This window comes from Sciurus carolinensis, chromosome 13, assembly GCF_902686445.1.
Source record: "Sciurus carolinensis chromosome 13, mSciCar1.2, whole genome shotgun sequence".
NCBI classification, from domain to species: Eukaryota; Metazoa; Chordata; class Mammalia; order Rodentia; family Sciuridae; genus Sciurus; species Sciurus carolinensis.
In genome coordinates, this window is record NC_062225.1 from 73,558,374 (window position 1) to 73,577,982 (window position 19,609).

Sequence of the window (19,609 nt, forward strand, 5' to 3'; positions counted from 1 at the left end):
GGCTCCTCTCCAGCTCAGACTCCAGCCCCCTCCCCTAGCCCAGGGCGTCGAGGTCCTTCGCCCGCCAAGATCGATACTGCGGGCTGGGCTCCGGCTCAAAGCTCAAGGAAGGGACGCAGCTACGCGCCAGGAAGGGGCCGGGTAGCGGCATTAGGCCTTTGTGGGTCCGGCAGGTGCCTCGAAGGAGGCGGCGGGAGTCTTCTGCAGGCGTCCACTCGCTAACCGGGCGGATGGAGCGGACCGCGGGGTCTGGTCCAGGCTGGACATACCCTAACCTGGAAGCGGGATAGACTGAGGGTGTGTATCTGGATGGTGGGTGGGGACCGGGGACAGCGCCGATCCAGGGACGGGGCAGGACTGGCTGGCGATCAGAGAAGCCACCCTCGCCCCTTGCCTTCCAGTCAGTCGCTGCACGTCGACCAACGAGGGTAGGGCACCTACTGTGTGGTGAGCGTGAATCCCTTCAACCAGCCTCCTCCTCACCCCAATTATTTGCAAATCCCACTAACACATATTAAACGCCAAGGCACCGCACGACATCCTGTTTGCTTACAAAGAGGGCCTGGCGAGCACCCCAGTTTAGCCCGCGGGTTGCTCCCAATCCCAAACCTCCCGCCGCGTCCCCGGCAGCCGGGCCCCTTGACGCACCCCATCCCTTCCCTTTTGTGCGCTTCAGGGAAAAACAGGGAGGGAGCGAGATGGAGGTCCCAGCCTGGGGAGAATAAGCCCACCTCTACCCTGTGCCCACCGCCCTCACCCACTCCTCCGTGTTGCTGCTGAGATGGTCGCTCGATCGCTCTGTCTCACGGTCTCGCCGCGGCGCGGGAGCTGCGGGTGCTCGGGGCGCCGGCGGCTGCAAGCGCGCTCGCTCGGTGGCCGCCTTAGCGCGCCTGGCGCTGGAGTCCGAAGTGGCGAGCGGGGGAGGGGACGCGCGTGGGGGCTGGGAAAGGCCTGGGCCAATCACTGATCGGAAGGCTCCTCCCCAGCGCTCCCCACCTCTCGCTAGCAGGTTAGGGGGAGACTGGGACCCGCGGCGTCCCGCACCCTCCGCGCGGCGCGCGGCGGCTGCCGCCTTGGGACTACAACTCCCGACAGACCCTGCTGCAGAGCCGGGGTCCGAGTGGGGACAGAGGGCGCGGCCCGAGAACCCGGCTGACCACCCCCAGGGCGCCCTTCTCCGCGTTCCTTTGGGTTTCCATGGTGACTTGCAACATTTCACAAAGCCCGGGCGCTGGAACGCGCTGATGCACAGGTCCCCTGGGAGGGCGACGGGGGAGGGTTCCGAGGACACACTGCCTCCCCTCCCCCTGCAGGACCCCACCCGAGGGCCTGAAACAATGCGGCTGCCGCTTCTCCCAGGCCGTGGCCGAGCTGCCCCTTCCTGCGGGGCCCCACCGAGGCCTCCTAGTTCGCGCCCAGACCCGGTGCGACGCCGGCGGAATTGCAGGCTGCACAGGGTTAGGGTGGTTGTTACAGGGAAGCTGTTGTCGCCATGCGGGGCCGTCTGAGTTCGCATCTGCCCCCTTCGCGGTCTCGCAGAGTTCATTTTCTGGACGGCGACGATTTTGCCCAGCGCTGCGCTGGGGTTTCCGCATCCACAGCGTTCAGGCCCAAGCTGCCTGTCCTATTTCTGGCATCTCCTTTCAAGGGATGGTGAAACCTCTGGAAATATTTTGTAACCCAATTTATTCACCTTTTTTTCTTCACGTTTTACACACATAATTTAACGAAAACAACAAATTACAAAAGGAGCGGGAGGATCATCCCCACTCAAGCCTTTGCTGTACATCTGCGTTATTTTCTGTAGTTAAAATGATAGTTTGGATATGTTTTAGTAATTTGCCTCCTTTCATTTAATATCACCTCAAAGGTGTTTCAAAACGTGTTAAAATCCAGCATCTTAACCCCATCCCGGTCCCGCAGGGCTTCCTAACCGACTGCGGAAGACCTTCCTGCCCCAGGTTCTCCCTTCCCACCCTCCTGTGGGGAGCCACCCCTCCTCCCACCACCCAATGCCTTCTTCACGCCATGGTCCCATGAGGTGACCCCTGGTTATTTTAAAAGAAAAGCGTATTTCACGACTCCCGGGGGCAAGCCCCCGTCCCCGGCCTCACAACCGAATCTACTCTGGCAAGCGGCTCGCAGAGCCCGCCAAAGCGGGGTCCGGCTGAGCTACTTTGCCAGGTTGGAACGGAGTTACCAGCCGCCTCCCTGCAGCTGGTCCGCCGGCTACCACGCGCGTGCCACCACGCACTCTTTGCCTAAGGCGGAGGGAGTCCTCTAGTGGCAAGAAATGTGTTCTGCAGTGTTGAGTGGACCTGGAATTCAGACTCGTTTCTTTACTTTCTTGGTCCTACCTGAAAGGACCAAGGCCCTGGTAAAAGAAAGGACTAGTTTGGGCTTATCTGTTGGCTTGGGACATTGATAAAGGTCGCACCCAAACCCGAGATTGCAAATATCCTCAAAACTGGATGTGATAGATAGATAGATAGATAGATAGATAGATAAAGAGATATATAGATATATAGATATAAAATCTAGGTTCTGTCCTGAGTATCAGGAAGAGTGCAGAATTTAGAATCACACATCTTTGGATTGTAATCTTTGTTCTTCACTTCTGGATGCTTGCTCCATTCCATCTCGGCTTTAACTGACCCCATCTGAACTTGGGGGCCATAGTAGTTCCTTTACGCTTGCTGTGATCATTTCATGAGGAAATGCATATATTCTGCCAGGAATATATGGTGTGCACTTAAAAAATGTAGCTGTTATTCGTGTATTCAACAAAAATGTTTATTGAACAGAGTGAAGGATATAAGAATATATGACACTCCCTACCATGATGACCACAAAAGGCAGTCTGTGGTAACTTTTATTATATAGCTCATATGGCCAGGTCAGATAAATGAGAAAAAAGATCAGTTCTGGGCAAACCATCGAAGAACAGAGAAGTTGGATTTTAATTTCACCTGGATATTGATTTGGTGGTTGGTTCTATCCTAGGATAGAGGTCTGAAGAGATCCTCTGGAGGGGAGAAGAGGACCTCAACTCAGCCCTAGCAGGTACCTGACAGGCACCAGAAAGGAATTTCAGAACACATCAAAAGAGACACAAGGATGTATTCAGGGAAGCAAGCAATAGAGCAGGATACACACAAAGGGAGAGGGAGAGCGTGAGAAGCACTTTTGGGGTCTCAGACTCTTCTTTTTTTTAACCACTGAGTCATATCCACAGCCCTTTTTATTTTTTATTTTGAGATATGGTCTTACTAAGTTGCCTAGGGCCTTGCTAAGTTTCTGAGACTGGCCTTGAACTTGCAATTCTCCTGCCTCAGCCTCCCAAATCCCTGAGATTACAGGTGTGTGCCACCATGCTGGCTTTGGGACTCTGCTTTTTGAAGGAAACTTTGTAAACAGTGAACATGAGAAGTATGTAGGGGTGACATCAATCTAGTGAGCTCAGTTATCTTAATCATGGAGCACAGGGCCAGTCACAGCGATCTGCTTTTCTTTCAGGATCTCTCAGTTGTTGTCATCCAGTCAGTAGGCAATGCTTGGAATACACCCATATCATAAGTCTTTAACAATATTTTCCCCTTGGCTTTTAGTCTGAAAAAAAATATATTGTGTAAACTATCAGTGTGTGTAGGCATAAATTAACTAGATGCACACTACTCTAAGATTCATGGGCTTTATAAGAACTCAGGCCTGGAGGAAAACAGGTATGGGGAGTAAAAGTGTTCATGGGGCTTCTCAGATTTAGTCTTCTTTTCCTTCCTGGGTAGTCTCCTTTCTGCCATCCTTATTTCTTCTACCTCAGTTCTGAGCAGAGGTCTGGAAGTCTAGGATAAAGGGGTCGGAGCTTGTGGGGGGGAAGCCTAGGTAGGAGGGTCTAGAAGACCTCAGAGGAACTCAACATGGCTTGGATCCCAAGTCCATGAATGGGAGTGGCCGGAAGAGCAAGGGGAGAGCAAGGTAGGCAGGTGTTGGGGCCAGATCTCAGGAAGCCCAGGGCTACTGGTTTTGGTGAGTCTATGTTTTTGGGGTTCCAAATAACCTTAAGAACAAATGTCAGAATGAGGGGCACGTTAAGGACTGCCACAAAAGGAGAACTGCACTTTCCCAGCTTGTACTAAGCTAGGTCTGTCTGGCATTTACGACAGTCCTTTAATCATTACAACTCCAGCCAGCGTGTAGCATGCTCACTTCTTACAGTGAGGACCCCCAAACGGAGTAAGTCACTTGCCCAGAAAAATCACATTGCTCTAAGTAGCAGAACCAGGATTCCAAACAACATCTGCCAGATCCAAAGTTGAGCTCTTCTGCCTCAGTTCACTCCTCCCTCTCCCTCCAGAGGGCTGGATCTCCAGTGCAGAGAGACTGTCCTGACAGTGAATGACTCACGGAGAGGCTGTTGGCGAGCCATCAGCCCCCAGATGTCCCTTCCTCTGCGTTTGTGACCAGTTCGTCCCCTGGGTGCCCTCTGGGAAAAGGGTCTCTGACATTCTGAGAAACTATCTTGTTTCTTTCTCAGCCTTCTCTTTTCACCTGTCTGCCCCCCTCATACTTCTAGAAGATACCAACCCTCTAGGGGGAGCACACTGTGACGTCTATTAGCCATTGAGAGAACTGTGAGACAATAGCCAAACCTCTGTATCCAGGTCACTACCACAGAGCAGAAGACAAAAATGGACTGGAAGACAGACACTCACTCACTGGGAGAGGATACCAGGACACAGAGGAAGCATGAAGAAGCTCTAAAAACAGAGAGGGGGCTGAGGGCCTTGCTCAATGATAGAGCTATTATGCCTATTATGAATGAGGCCTTGGGTTCACCCCCTGTGCCCACCTCCCAATATATATACATATAGAAAGAGAGAGAGAGAATGAATTTAGATACACAAACTGAGACAGTGTGAAATGAGACCTAAAGAATTCCAGACCCCAAAGCTGTGGCCACCCAGTCCCACACAGGAAACACAGGGAAGAAGACTGGAGAGACTAAGAGGTGGGAACTCCAGCAGAATACATCAAAATAAATTCCAGTGGCTTATCACTACCCTCGAAATGCCAAAGAGCTCCCCCCAAATTTAAATTATTCCTTCTAGCCTAAGGAGTCATTTCATTTATTTCTGCTTTCATTTTTAAATTTAAAAGTTTGATTTTGAAATAAGAGTTTGTCTTCTCTGGGAACTAGACTGGTCAAACAACAGCATCAGGGAGGAATTGTTGGATGCCCTAGCCCATAACAAATCCACAGTTCTAAATTCGCATTTATTTCACACACATATAGTGATTCTTTAAGCCAAAAGGAACCTAGACATTGCAGAGTCTCACAATGCCAACATTATATGGATGAGAATAACGATGCTTTGTCTTACGCTTTTTTCTCCTTTAGCAAAATTCATTTGAGTACTAGCAGGAATAACAATGAAGGCAAGAATCACAACTCTTATAAACAATCACCTTCAGAGAACAAGAGTTAAGAACCAGATCTTTAATCTCCCCACCCCCCACCTGTCACACTCTAACACAATGCCTTATTAAACCCCTACCAGTGTGAAGAGCTGAGGATGTTAGAAAGAAGCCCCTCTCTCCAAGTTGTTGTTGTTGTTGTTGTTTTATGAAATGAAATCAAAGAAATAAAATAGCAAGAAACACCGATTACTGCCTTTACCTGATTGTTTTTTCCTGATAGTATGAAACCAGCCCATTTGTGATCTGATTTTTCCTTTCTAGTTGCATTAATCAGAACTTATCTCAATAAGAATTAAAGTGAGCTTGTAGCCCCAGCAGGAGGACTGCTCGGGCACCAGAATTCAAGGTCAGCCTGGGCAACCCCGTTTTAAAATAAATGAATAAATAAAACAGTTAAATTTAATATTTATTGAGCATTTCTTGCATACTTTATGTACAGCATTCATTCAACTCCACAGCACACCTGTGGAGAGATATGGCTTCCACTTTATGGAAGAGGGAAACGAACCTTAAAGGCCAGTAACTCACCTCAGGTTAATTTGAAAGGGCAGAGCCAAGATCAAAGCCCCAGTTAGACTTCAGGTTCTATTACCCCACACTGCCTGTTATTGATCATTATTCTTTTTGTATTTGCCCTTTTGATATTTTGCATTCATATTGTAATTTTCGAGGCAGCAGGTACCCATGGAGCTTGGTGATTTTGTTGAATTTGATTTCCCACTTTTGGATAAAAAGTCTCTTGTAAGGTCCCCAGGGACCCAGGTGTCCTGCTGTTCAATCCTCCAGGCTCCCAGAGACTTGTACTGTGGGGTCAGTGGGGACAAGTGCCTGTGTGACCTGGAAGGGGTCACCTCCCTCAGTGAACACCTTCACCACAGGTCCATGATCTCTGGTTCTAGTATTTTGAAGATCAATAGAGAAGAGACAAGTCCCAGTCCACTGGAGCTGGTGGACCACATTTGACATCTGCCCGAACCATTCACTTCCCTGTGGGAAAATATCAGGTTAAACAGCCTCTCTATGCCTTGGTGTCCAGTACAAGGCGGCCAGGTCAGTGCCTAACCACAGAGAGGCTGCAGGGAATGAATGAGGATGTGTACATAAGGTGCCTGTGTATACGGCACATTTTCAGCATCAATCATTGCTGTAGATTCCTTGGTATAGATTCGTATTCATATGCATTGATGTAGACTCATTGACATATATTCATATTATTAAGCTACAACTCTGTCTTGGTAAAACCCATGCAACCAAGATTTATCTTCACCCACTTTGCAGAGTGTGAAGAGGATTAAATAAGTCAGAATGCTCTAGTAAGTTCTCAAAAGATGTTAGCAATTGTAATTACAACCATTATTATCTGTTCAGTGAACCAAATGTCCACAAAGTGTGAAACACCGTATATAGATCACCATCCTGATAGGGATAAGAAAATTCTACTTGGCTTTATTACATTCGGAGTGGAAATAGTCTTTGAGATCCTTGCTATGCCCTGCTGGGAATGACGACACACCAGACTTGCTAGTTGTTCCGCCAGTTCCTAACAAGGTCTGGGTACCTGTCCAGGAGTTGAAGTTGGGCTGAAGTCCTTCAAACAAACTTTGGAGAGTTGCTCTGTGTGCCCAGAATTCAAACATAGGCCTCCACCTCTCCTCCCTCTCTGGCATGGACACCGAGTGCTAAGACTTCTGTGCCTTTCATTCCGTGGGCCACACTTCCTGAAGGAGGCCAGGCCACGCCCAGCCAGAGGTTCTCCATTAGAAGGATGAAAATGATAACCATCAGTCCAACAATGGGGCTTTTACCCCAAGCACCTTGAGGCCAGGATCAGAAAGGGACCAGCATGTCATCCCCTTTAACTCACATCAGCTGTTTTCGCTTGGAAAGGAGCGACTGTGCTCCAGTTGGCTAAAATTAAGGTTTTCTTTGAGCCATGTCAGCAAATGTTTGTGCTGGGAATTGGGTTCACTTGAGTTCAGGCAAAGTGCCCGAGGATCAGATAATGCCTTAGGACACCTGATCAAATAATGTGACTTTTAGGAAATAGCCCGATTTTGTTTTGGATTGAATATAAAGCATTCTGTTGATGCTAATTATTACTGTCATCTGATTTGATCTGATGCCTAAAATGTCACCAGGTTTTGTTCCTTTTTGTGTATGGGGAGCTGATCAGCAGGTGCTAGCCTTAGAATACACATTTCCTGGATTGATAGAAATGGAAGAGGTGTGGTTTGTAAAGTCTGTTATTCCCGTAGGCTCAAGTACAGACAAGATGAGTTAAAGAATCAAGAAATTTACTGAAAACCCTTCTAGACAAATATGAGCATAACTTTCCCTGAAATACCAATTTAAACTTCAAACTTCTTTAAGATGGAGGAGCTGGGTGTGGTGATACATACCTATAACCTAGTGACTAGGGAGGCTGAGGCAGGAGGATTGCAAGTTTGAGGCCAGACTGGGCAACTTAGGGAGACCCTGTCTCAAATAAAATTTAAAAAGGGTTGGGGGTGTAGCTCAGAGATTGAACCTCTGGGTTCAATCCCAAGCACCAAAAACACAAAAGGAAAAAGATGAAGAAGGTTTATTGCTTGTTTGGAAATCCTTTCTCATGAGTCTGCAGGGAAGAAATGGCCATTAACTAGAGAGAGAGTCGGAAGTTTCTGTGAGGGGAAAAAGCTCTGAGGATGAGAACTAATCACGTGTGTGGATGCTTTATTCCCCCACAAGTCCTGTGGTCAACTCTTTAGGTAGATTCCTATCGCAGAATAGGGCCCCTACCCAAAAACCAGCAGGGACAGGTGGTACTCACACTATAAAGTGCCGTCAGTCACTAGCTCTTCTGAGGAAATGCATTCACATGTCGATCCACACAGGGGAACAGACCCCAAGCTCTGTGTAGGCCCCCTGCCTAGATGCTGGACCAGCATGGACAAAGAATAGCCCTCTGAGCAGCGTGGTGACTTGATGGAGCAGCCAGGTAGCCCTCGGAGATTAATTTTGAGCTTCTTTGTTCTTGGTCTTGTTTTGTTCAGGTCTCCTGTCCATCTCTACAGTCTGTGTTTGGCATGAACTCTTTCAAACAAGAGTTTCTCATAATATATGTTTTCCTAATCATTCTGTAATTATTTTCTGCAGCAAATATAAATGTGATATTCTCCATTCCATTCAGTCAAATAAACATTTATTGAGGTCCTACAATGTTATAGGTGTTTTATCAAGAACAATATGCAATCTAAAAATGGCCTTGGAGAACTTGAAATCTTGAAGAGGACAGAGACAACTATTATAAGACACAGACTACATTATTTAATACAGATGTAAAGAAAGTGCTGTTGGTAAAAGGTTATGAAATAAAAAAGTTGAACAGTAATCTAGCAAAGTATAAATATCATTTGTCTGGATGGCAGGTCTTCGGGCTTTTTTCTTTCAATTATTTCCAAGTTAAAAAAAATCCACATTTTTAGTGAGTTGTGTGTTTTGTTGTTGTTGAGTTTAAGAGTTTTGTATATTTTAAATACAGGTCCTTTATCAGATGTTTTGAAAATATTTTCTCCTAGTCAGTCAGTGGCTTCCCTTTTCATATTCTCCCTCTCTCTCTCTCTCTCCTCTCTCTCTCTCTCTCTGTCTCTCTCCCTCTCTCTCTCTCTCTCTTTCTCTCTCTCTCTCTCTCTCTCTCTCTCTCTCTCTCTCTCTCCTCTCTCCTCTCTCTCCTCTCTCTCCCTCTCCTTTCCCTCTCCCTCTCCCTCTCCCTCTCCCCCTCTCTCCCTCTCTCTCAGTGCTGGGGCCTGACACATGCTAGGCACTCTACCACTCAACTACATTCACAGTCCTCCCCAGCAGCTGGGATTACTGGTGTGAGCCACCACACCTGGATGTCTTTTCATTCTCTTTAAAGCACAGGGGAGGAGATTTTAATGAAGTCCAACTTATCAAATTTCCTTTCATGGTCATGAGTTTAGTGTTGCATCTAAAAACTCACTGTCAAATACAAAGTTACCTAGATTTTCTCCTGCATGACCTTCTAGTTTAACAGCTTTGCGGGTTACATTTGTGTCTGTGGTTCATTTTGAGTGAATGTCTGTGTCTCCGTTCTGTGTGGCTTGGGTTTCTGTGCCTACCTCCACTTGCTCAGGCAGTGTTTGTGGAAAAGACCATCTAGTCTCCAGGAACTGCCTGTTCTCCTTGCTGAGGATCATTGCCTCAATTTACGTGGGTGTGTTCTGGGCTCTATTGTGTTCTGTTCATCTGTTTGTCTACTCTTCACCAATGGCACACTGTCTTCATAATGGTAGCTTTAGAGTAAGTCTTCCTAGTTTCTGGGAAAAGGTCAAACAGCAGAACAGCTGGTTAAAGTGAAAACTCAAAAAAAGACCAGATAAGGAGATGTGGAGAATGATTGCAGCAGGCTTCTTTTACAGGAACTGAAAAATGAACAAACAAACAAAAAAAACTCCAACAGTTTAATATAAGTCAAAAAGCATCTAGGTATTTAGTGCAAGAATGCAGGAAGAGCTCAGTCAAGTTCATGGTCACATCTGTGATGATGTTGAGGAAAGGGATCTTCATCTGCTGCTGCCACCCTTGGAGGAATAGAACCAGAGATCAGTTGAGCATCCCCAACATCCATATATCCTGGGTTCATCTTCCCTGACCTCAGACAGTCCAATAATTCTGCCCCCAGGCAACAAGTTGGACCCCAAGTAGACACCCGTATGCTCTGACTCCTTGGTACCTTTACCCTGTTAAGCTTTTGGTCTGGAATTCTTTGCCTACACCCCATCTCCACCCAATCTAAAGGTCACCTACTCTGTGGTGATTTCCACAGTCAGAACAAACTCCTCTGTGCTCCACTGTATTTAATATTTTACTTTTTTTCCCATTAAAAAATAATACCTTTAGTTTCAGCTCAAACATGTAAAGTGCTTGGAAGTCATCACTCCCAGACTCATAAGAAAAGAATCTAAACGAAGCAAAAAATCAAAAATTTTAGGTCCATTAGAGAATGGAGGTCACAGGGCAAAATCATCACCTCAAAATCTGGACAGATAGGTTAATACAGAGAATCATGCCTGAGGTCAGCTTACCGAAGTAGAAGCCACTGGAGCCAATAGACTGGTAAGAACATTTACCTGGGACTTGCCTCACAGCTGCAGGCTGAGCTTGAACTGACTTGAGTGTTAAAAACCCTTGGGGACACAGGCGTGGTGGTGGGGACGCACTTTCATGGGTTTTTACCTCCAAGAACCCCACTAGCTTCTCATGGTGTATTTTTAATAATTATTACATTTTTATGATACATTTCCTATCAATTTAAAAAAAGTAATATGCGAATTCTATATATTTTTATTTTAAAATTTCATTTTATGAATACATAGTAATTGTCATCTGCCAGTTTTAGTGACATTCTCTTTCATTACATCTTCACATGACAACAGTGTATGTGTGTGTGTGTGTGTGTGTGTGTGTGTGTGTGTGTGTCTTAAACACATGGGTTTATTTTCCTTCCATAGTGAAAAGTCTGGGACCAGGCAGTGGCTGGTATCTCTCCCATCGCTCAAGGATGCCAAAGGCTTTTTCTGGTTTTTCACTCCATCAGCTTTAGCTTGTTCCATTTATCCTTATGTTAGTTGCCTTCTGGTTGCAAAATGACTGCAGCAATTTTATAATATCTTTTTCTTTCAAGAAAAGAGGACGATACCTCATTTTTTAAAATAATATAAAGAGTTCGGATTTTGTTCTTGATTGTTTAGAAATTCTGACCTGGTTATACTGATAATGTCTATCAAAATTTAACAAAATTTTAATGTCTAACAAAATTTTAATATTGTTGTTAAATTGAGGGAAATTTAACCATGATTTTGAAAAAACAGGTTTTGATTAGCTCTGGTAGTAAATTGTGTGTGTGTGTGTGTGTGTGTGTGTGTGTGGTGCTGGGGATCAAACTCAGGGCATCACACACACTAGGTAAGCACTCTAATGCTGAACTATGCACTCTTGGTCCCTTTTAGTCTGATTTCTAAATGTAATTTTTTTTTTTTTTTTTTTTTTTTGGAAATAGATATTGGAACTTGGGATGCTTTACCACTCAGCTACATCCTCAGCCCTTTTATTTTTTATTTTGAGACAGGGTCTCACTAAGTTGTTCAGACCTTGAAACTTGCAATCCTCCTGCCTCAGCCTCTGGAGTCACTGGGATCATGGGTGGGCACCATAAACATAGGCTTTATGTCAGATTGACCATGTGAGAAAGGGTCACTACGTCATGCACTAAGAGGCACGAAGAATCAACCCTGCCTGTGGTGCTGGAGTTGGGACAGGCCTCTCCAAGTGTCAGCTGGCACCTGGGCTTTCGAGCCCTCCTGCTAGAGCCATACCTCATGAGCCCCAGATGCTCACACTAACAGCAGGCCCCAGGCCCAACATTCAACCCCTGTCCACTTTACTCACCACGTTAGTCAACTTTCCATATACTGATGTAATACCTGAGAAAATCAATTAAAAGGAGGAAAATCTATTTTGGCTCACAGTTTCAGAGGTTTCAGTCCTTTAGTTGGTTGGCCCAGGCACTTTGAGTCTGTGGCAAGGCAGAACATCACCATAGAGAGGGTGTGGTGGAAAGGAGCTACACACCTCATGACTGATGAGAAGCTGGAGGTGGGCAGGATGAGGTCCCAATATTCCCTCCAAGAGGACACCCCCAATAACCTAACTGCCTCCTATCGGACCCCAACTCCTAAGGGTTTTACCACCTCCCAGTGTGACAGCAACCAAGCTGTCAGCATATGGGTCTTTGGGGGACACATAAGATTCAAACCACGACACTGTTTAAATACAGGACAAATAGTTCATGAAGTTCAGTTCCCATCTGAGTGTATTTGAGGTGTTTGGGAGTGACCACTCACAAGGGCCATCTAGGGGCTGTTCTGGGTGTGGATCCTGGCTGTTTCCTGATTATGACACACACCCTGTTTTAGTCTATTTTCTGTTGCTATAACAAAATACTTGAAACAGGGTAATTTGTAAAGAATGGGAGTTTATTTGTCTCATGGTTCTGGAGGCTGAGAAGTGCAAGAACATGGTGCTGACATCTGGTCAGGGCCTTCATGCTGCATCATATCATGACAGAGGCATCAGTGGCAAGACAGAGCTGTCAGGTCTCCCTTCTTTTAAAGCCGCTAATGTCGTCACTGGGCCTCATGTCAAGACCTCATCTAATCCTAATTAACTCTCAAAGGTTCCATCTCCAAATAGCATTAACATAAGAATTTGAGGATTAAGATGCCCATGCGTAAATTTTGGGGGACACCCTCAAACTCTAGCAACCCGAAGCCCCACTATGAAAAGTGCAAAGTCCAGGGTCGGTTTGCCCAGCATGTCCAACCTTGTCACCCTCTGGCATCTGGGGTAGAAGAACCGTTCTTCCTTCACTCAGAAGCTGCCCTCCCGGCAGAGGCTGAGTATGGTGCCAACCCTGGCTCTGCCTGAAAGACGCCATTGACTTTTCTTTGCCCAGCAGTTACTTGGGCTCAGATTGCTAACGGCAGGCACTGCTCTTTAGAGGGAAAGGTGAATCAGCATCTGTCCTCAGCACTGACTCTCCCCTGAGAGTTCTCACCAGCAACCCACGCTGCGTGCCTCTGTCTTTGTTCTGGGCTCCAGGCTTCCACTTTCTGTGGACAAAGAGGACACAAAAAGAGAGGTGGAGTCATGTGCCTGAGATCAGGAAACAGTAGAGACAGAACTTGAACCCAGCCAATCTTGCTCCAAGTTCCCAAGCATTACTCCAAGTCCAAGGAGAGCTGGGGCCTTTTTCCCATGACAGGAGAAGGGTTCTCAGCAGCTGGCTAGAGACAGATGTGAGAATTGATCCTGGGACTCCCCAGACAATGGTTCACAATGTGCTCGATGTACTTAAAGGCACAGTGAACCCTAATATCTGTCTTGAGGCAGATTCTCTATAAGGAAGGAATTGCCAGGACCCCCTGGGAGATCTTGGATATGTCCTTTATTACCTTAGCTTGGAGGACAGGGTAGTGGGGAATAAAATAAATTCCAGACTCAATGGTTATCACTTGGAGAGGTCCAGGTGAGGACTAAGATCAGACTCTAGACCAGAACGGCATGCAGTCTGTACCTGAACGATGGTGATCCAGAGAAACCACCTAAACCTGTAAACCCAGCTACCTGGAGCATGAGGCAGGAGGACTGTAAATTCAAGGCCAACCTGGGCAATTTATAGAGACACTCTCTCAAGCTAATTTTAAAAGGGGATGGAAGGATAGGGATGTCCCTCTGTGGTAGAGAGCTTGCCTAGCATGTAGGAGCCTCTGATTTCAGTACTGAAAAAGAGAGAGAAGAAAGTCATGAAGGTATGTTCAGTGGAACATTTACCTTCAAAGGTTGTATGACTTGTACCTTTTCAAAGGCTGAAGGGATAGAAAGAGAAGAAAGGAAGTAACATTTACTCCAAATTTCTGAAGATCCTGGGCTGAGCTGCTGGAAACATTGGGTTTCCATCTCCTGTAGTGAGTTTAATCATTCTTCTCAGAGCCTTTATTATTCTCATAAAGTCCTGTTTTTTTTTTTTTTTTTTTTTTTTGTTTGTTTTGTTTTTTGGTACCAGGCATTGAATCCAGGGGTGTTTCACCACTGAGCAACATCCCCAGCCATTTTTTTTTTTTTAATTTTGAGACAGAGTCTCACTAAGTTGCTTAGGACTTCACTAAGTTGCTGAGGCTGGCTTTGAACTTGCAATCCTCCTGCCTCGCCCCTTGAGCCCCTTGGATATCAGTTATGTGCCACTGCACCTAGCAAGTCCTGGGTTTAAGAATAACCCTAAGGATTGTTCCAGATACATCAATGGTCTGGGAGCTCTTGGCTTGATATTGCATCAAAATTTGCTCACAGTAAATAAAATCTAGGTTAGAGCTTTTAAATGTCTTTTCAAAATTGCATTTTATTGATTTTTTTAAATGATAGAAAGCAGGATGTATTTGCTGTGGAAAATTGGAGGGGATAAGTAAGGGGAAAACAAGAGTTTTTAAAAAATTCACCCACAATTCCACCACCAGAGAAAATCACAGTAAATACTTTGGCATTATAGCTCTTTAAGTTTTTTTAAGTGTCTTTTTTTTCTACAAAAGATGAGATCATATTTAAAATGTCATTTTTTTAGCCTAGCCTTTTTCTGTGTTAATTCAGGTCATTATTTTTGTCAGAAAATTTTACGAAGGACTTTTAAATGGGCAAAATAATTATCAAGTATCCTTTTGTTGAGATGCTGGACACTGACTAGCATTGCTCTGTTCAATGGGGAGTCTACTAACCACATATGCCCACTAACCACACTGACCACTTGAAATATGTCCATTGTGAAGTCCAAGATACACACTGGATTTTAAAGATAGTACAAAAAAGAAAGTCCCAGAATGTAAAATAAATCATTATTTTTTGTACTGATTCCAAATTGAAATGATGTTATTCTGAATATATTCAGTTAAGTAAACTATATTCTTAAAATCAATTTGACTGTGTCTTTTAGCTTTTAAAAATATGGCTACTAGAAAATTTGTAGTTTTACCTGTGGCTTATCTTATATTTCTACTGGGAGGTCCAAAGGACCTTGCCTTAGTCGTCTGATCTACAAGGAGCCTGTATCTTTCATTGTCATTGAATACTTTGCAACTCTGGAGATAAAGAAATTAACTTGTGGATGGCTGGTGGGAGGCAAATGATTTGTCTTCAAGAAGGCAAATTCGTTTGTCTGGTAAAGATGAAATGGATTTCTGTCCAGTGAAAGAAGTCAGTCTTGCCTTTATTAGCAATTTTTTTTTTAGCTTGCCCAGTTGTCTATATATTTGTCTGGTTTTTGTATTCCTCTTGGAGCCAGTTTTGACAAGTTAATGGGTTCCCTCATTAATTTTTAAGTTAAATAAATCTTTAATACATGTTTATCCCATATGAGCATCAACTAATCACAAGAGTCATGATTTGTCATTTAAAAGTCATAATTTACTGGGCAGGGGGTGTAGCTCAGTGGTAGAGCATTTGTCTGGCATGTGCAAAGCCCTAAATTCTGTCCTTAGCAACATGTGCGCGCGCGCGCGCGCGCGCGCGCACACACACACACACACACACACACACACACAGTCTTAATTTGACCATTATCCCTCAAAGGTTGTGAAGGTCCCATTGGTTGTGAACCCAATGAATTCACCCAACTGAGCTTACTGGAGGACTGCTTATGCCCAGCCAGTTCTTTCCCTGAGCTTTCAGAGGGACCCCCAAGTGATAATTGAACTTTGCTCTCCATTCCTCTCTGTGCCCCCCACACTTGACAGTTTTGTATTTTACTTTTGCTTATGGGGTGCCCAAAGTCAATTTTTTTTCTCCTGGTGGCAAACAACAATTGGAATTTATGGTCTGAGAATTTGGGAATCTCTGTACATGGATGACAGAAATTATTCTCTTTTGGGTGACAGATGAGCGGATTTTTTTTTTTTTTTTTTTTGGTCTATTTTGAACTCAAACTAATTAAGATTATCACGCCCACTGGGAAGATCATCTCTTTGAGATTAGAGTTAGGTTTCAGGCTAGATTCGTTTTTTCCCCCCAAGTGCTGGTGATGGACCCCAGGGTTTGGTGCCTGTTGGGCAAGAGTTCTACCACTAAGCTCCATGCCCAGCCCTGAGTTTGCTTCCATCTGTGGAAAAGCTACAGAACAGCTACTCTGAGAACTTTCTGTGTCTGTGAATCTGCATGTCTGGTAACTTTTAACACAGTAACTACATTTTATCATCTATCATCTTGAAGATTATTATCATGACATTTAGGTGACTTAAAACTTCAGGCTAAAACTACACTGAGTTACTTGATAATCATTGGATACTTAGATAATTTTCAAATGAGATAGAATACTGAAACATACATAGCTAAGATAATTTTACATTTAAATACTGTGTTACATTTTAATGTGTTAAATAGAGGTTTTTATGTTTAGTGTGTCAGAGGGAAACTATATCTTTGGGCATATTAATGCAGATATTCATTTTTGCTACTTTAAAAAGGTACAAAAGGCTACACAAAGTTGTGTTATATGTGTTCTGCAAAAAATTCCCATGGATGACAGATATTTCTCAATTATTCAATCCTTATTTATTAATTTTGTATGTGTAAAATAGAAGTTACTTACTTTACCTAGCAGTTATGGTTAATATGCATGATTGATGCCACGTGGTTTTGTTTTTCAAGGAAAAAGAGTAGTTTTCCTAAAGCAGCAGGTCTCAAGCTTTTTGGTCTTAGAGCCTTTTGCACATATAACATTATTGAGGACCTCCCAAGAGTACTTGTTTATATGGGTTACATATATAATAATTCTCACACAGAAAATTAAAACAGAATTTTTAAAAATATGTATTTGTTTGAAATGAGAAATGCTGAAATCACTACCTGTTAACCTGTTGCCCCCAAAAATGAGAAGTAACATTTGTTGTTTTGATACCAGGGATTGAACCAGAGTGTTTAACCACTAAGTCATATCCCTTATTTTTTATTTTGAGACAGGGCCTCACAAGTTGCTTAGAACCTTACTAAGTTGCTGAGGCTGGTTTTGAGTCCTCCTACCCCAGCCTCCCAGATCTGCTGGGATCATAGGCATGCGCCACCTTGTCCAGTGAAAAGAATCTGTATTTGCACATCTCTTCAATGTTCAACTGAATAGAGAACAGCTGGATTCTCAAATCTTTTGCATTCAGTCTCCAGTTTGTCACATGCCATGTAGCTTCGATCAACATGCAAGAGAAAATAAGAGGAAAAATAAAATGTCTTAGGATGATTGTGAAAATAGTTTGATTTCATGAGCCCCCTAAAAGGGTTTGAGGGACCCCTTGGGTTATCCCCCTGACCACAGTTGGAGAACTGGTGTCTTACAGTGTCCAAATCTTTCTTGAATAGGAAAGACCATTATGAAGGATAAAATTCAGAAAGAGACTTTTATTTGCCCTAGTTTATAACAGCTGTGTTTGAAAGATGTTAAATGAACATAGGAGATATGTTAAAATTTTGACAAAATTTATTCTGGTTTTTTTTTTTTTTGGTGGGGGTTGCTTACTTGATTTACTGACTGATGCCTTCATATACAATAAAAAGGTAATTTTTTTTATCTCTGTAAAATCTGCCTAAATATGAGTGATTTTGTGTCTCACCAGTATAATTTTGTCTGCTTTATGCTGATTTTATTATATCCTTGATTACTTGAAATAAGAGAAAAGACAAAGTCCTCACTTATGAAAGAACTAAATTTTTTTACAATTGTTCTTTACAATTGTGTTACCTTCTGTGTTTGTTTTTAAGTGTTTGATTGCCACTTTGATTAAATAGGTAAGCAAGTATGGTTTCACAGTTGCCTGTGATCTTTTCTTAATCATGTGCCCACAATTCCTTTGACAAATCTGGATTTTTTTTTTTTGCTTTTCCAAGTCAGACTCTAAATTTAGAAAAAAATAAAGTAAGATTGCAAGATGTCTTTTATGCCTAAAGCCATCTTCAAGATTCCACAGATTCTGATTCTGGAAGAATCACAGATTCTGGAAAAATCACAAAAATTGTCTGACTTTCAGCTTTTAAAAGAAGGCATTAGAAACAATTACATTTTCTTTTCTTAATCTTACTATTTTAAGTTGTATGGAAATGTATTGTATGGAAATGTATAAATATTTCTGATAAATTTTATACTAGGGCTTGAATCTTGGGGTGCTTTACCACTGAGCTACATCCCCAGCCCTTTTTATTTTTTATTTTGAAACGGGAACTGATCTCAACTTGCAGTCCTCCTGCCTCAGCCCTCCCCAGTTGCTGGGATTACTAGGCATGTGCTCCGTACCTGGTGAAAATTGGTATTCTCTATGGGAAGTTTCTGGAAAAATTTAAATACCTTCATTGTCTGTAATATATTTGTATCCTCAGGGAAAACACTAACCAAAACTCCTGTGAAAAGCCATGTTCTATATTTCAATAGAGAATTTTTCTCTCCTTCATTCTGACTTATTTGTAAAATAATAAATTAACCACAGTCATTTCTGTTGTTTTAAACACCCAGTTTCTGTTCTATACTCACCCCTAAGAAACTAATCCAGTATCTTCTTCATGGAAAGCCAGGCTTGGACTTTATGGAGTTTTCTAATTCTGTAGGGTCTATGCCTTTTGTTAACTCTAATTGCAAATGATTCCTGTTTATAGACATACAATGTATTTTTTCATTAAATAAGAACTTTATTTTATCCAGTCAAAGAGGCCATATATTTTTAAGTTCATTAGGCATTCTTATTTGTCTATGTATATGCTTTTTCTTTGGATTTTCCTGGGAAACAGCTTTTATAACTTATTGGTTCTCTCAATCATTAATGAGTCAAATAAGATCTTTAACACTAATAATTGTATAGTATGAGTCATGATTTTACCTGATTGAAAAAAATCATTAATATAGACAGTATAAAAGGATATTATTTGGAATAGCTATTCCAGTGTTCCTTGTTATTTCCCCAGGTCGTCCTGCTGGTTACTTCCTGTCCTTCAAGTCCTGGGAGCCGAGGGTGGGGGAGCAGAAAGCACTGAGGCCTAATCATGGATTGAGGATAAGTCATGAGTCTGGAGGAGTCTTCGTGTGGGGGCCAGGTAAAGGATTTCAGGTATGGCCAGAGGAGAGCAAGGGTGGAAACAGGGAGGGTACAGGTGGCTCATAGGCAGCCCGTGTGGATACCAGACCTCTCTGTCCTGTGTTGTCCCTCTGCCCCAAACTTAGTCAAGGTGGCTTGGACAATAGACTGCTCAAATAAAATAAGCCAATCTAGAGCAGAGGGAATTTGTGGCTGCTCTATGAATTTAGATGCAGCCCACAGATGCAGAACCCTGAGGATAATTTGCCATAACTACTGCACTCCAGTTGAATGGCACTTGGAATAAAAATCAAGTTCCGTTAGAAAAATCCAGTTTGCAGATTTAGGTCCCATCCCTTTCAGGAATATTCCACTTACATTCAAGTCTCATAATTCATTCTATTTCCTAATCTAGTATACACTTGTTCATCTTTTGGGCTTCTCTGCATCTGAATTGCCTTCCTGTGAGAGGGCAGGGG

At 43.5% G+C, this 19,609-nt stretch overlaps 1 protein-coding gene across 1 annotated transcript in view; it reads right to left on the reverse strand.

Moving 5' to 3' along the window:
- The window catches only part of Dpysl5 (dihydropyrimidinase like 5), an 86,978-nt gene extending 85,977 nt beyond the window's left edge, over positions 1–1,001 (reverse strand). The window contains exon 1 of the mRNA XM_047522749.1: positions 758–1,001. The gene's annotated coding sequence lies outside the window, so the exon portion shown is untranslated. The remainder of the gene's footprint in view (positions 1–757) is intronic.
- Between the last annotated feature and the right edge of the window lie 18,608 nt (positions 1,002–19,609).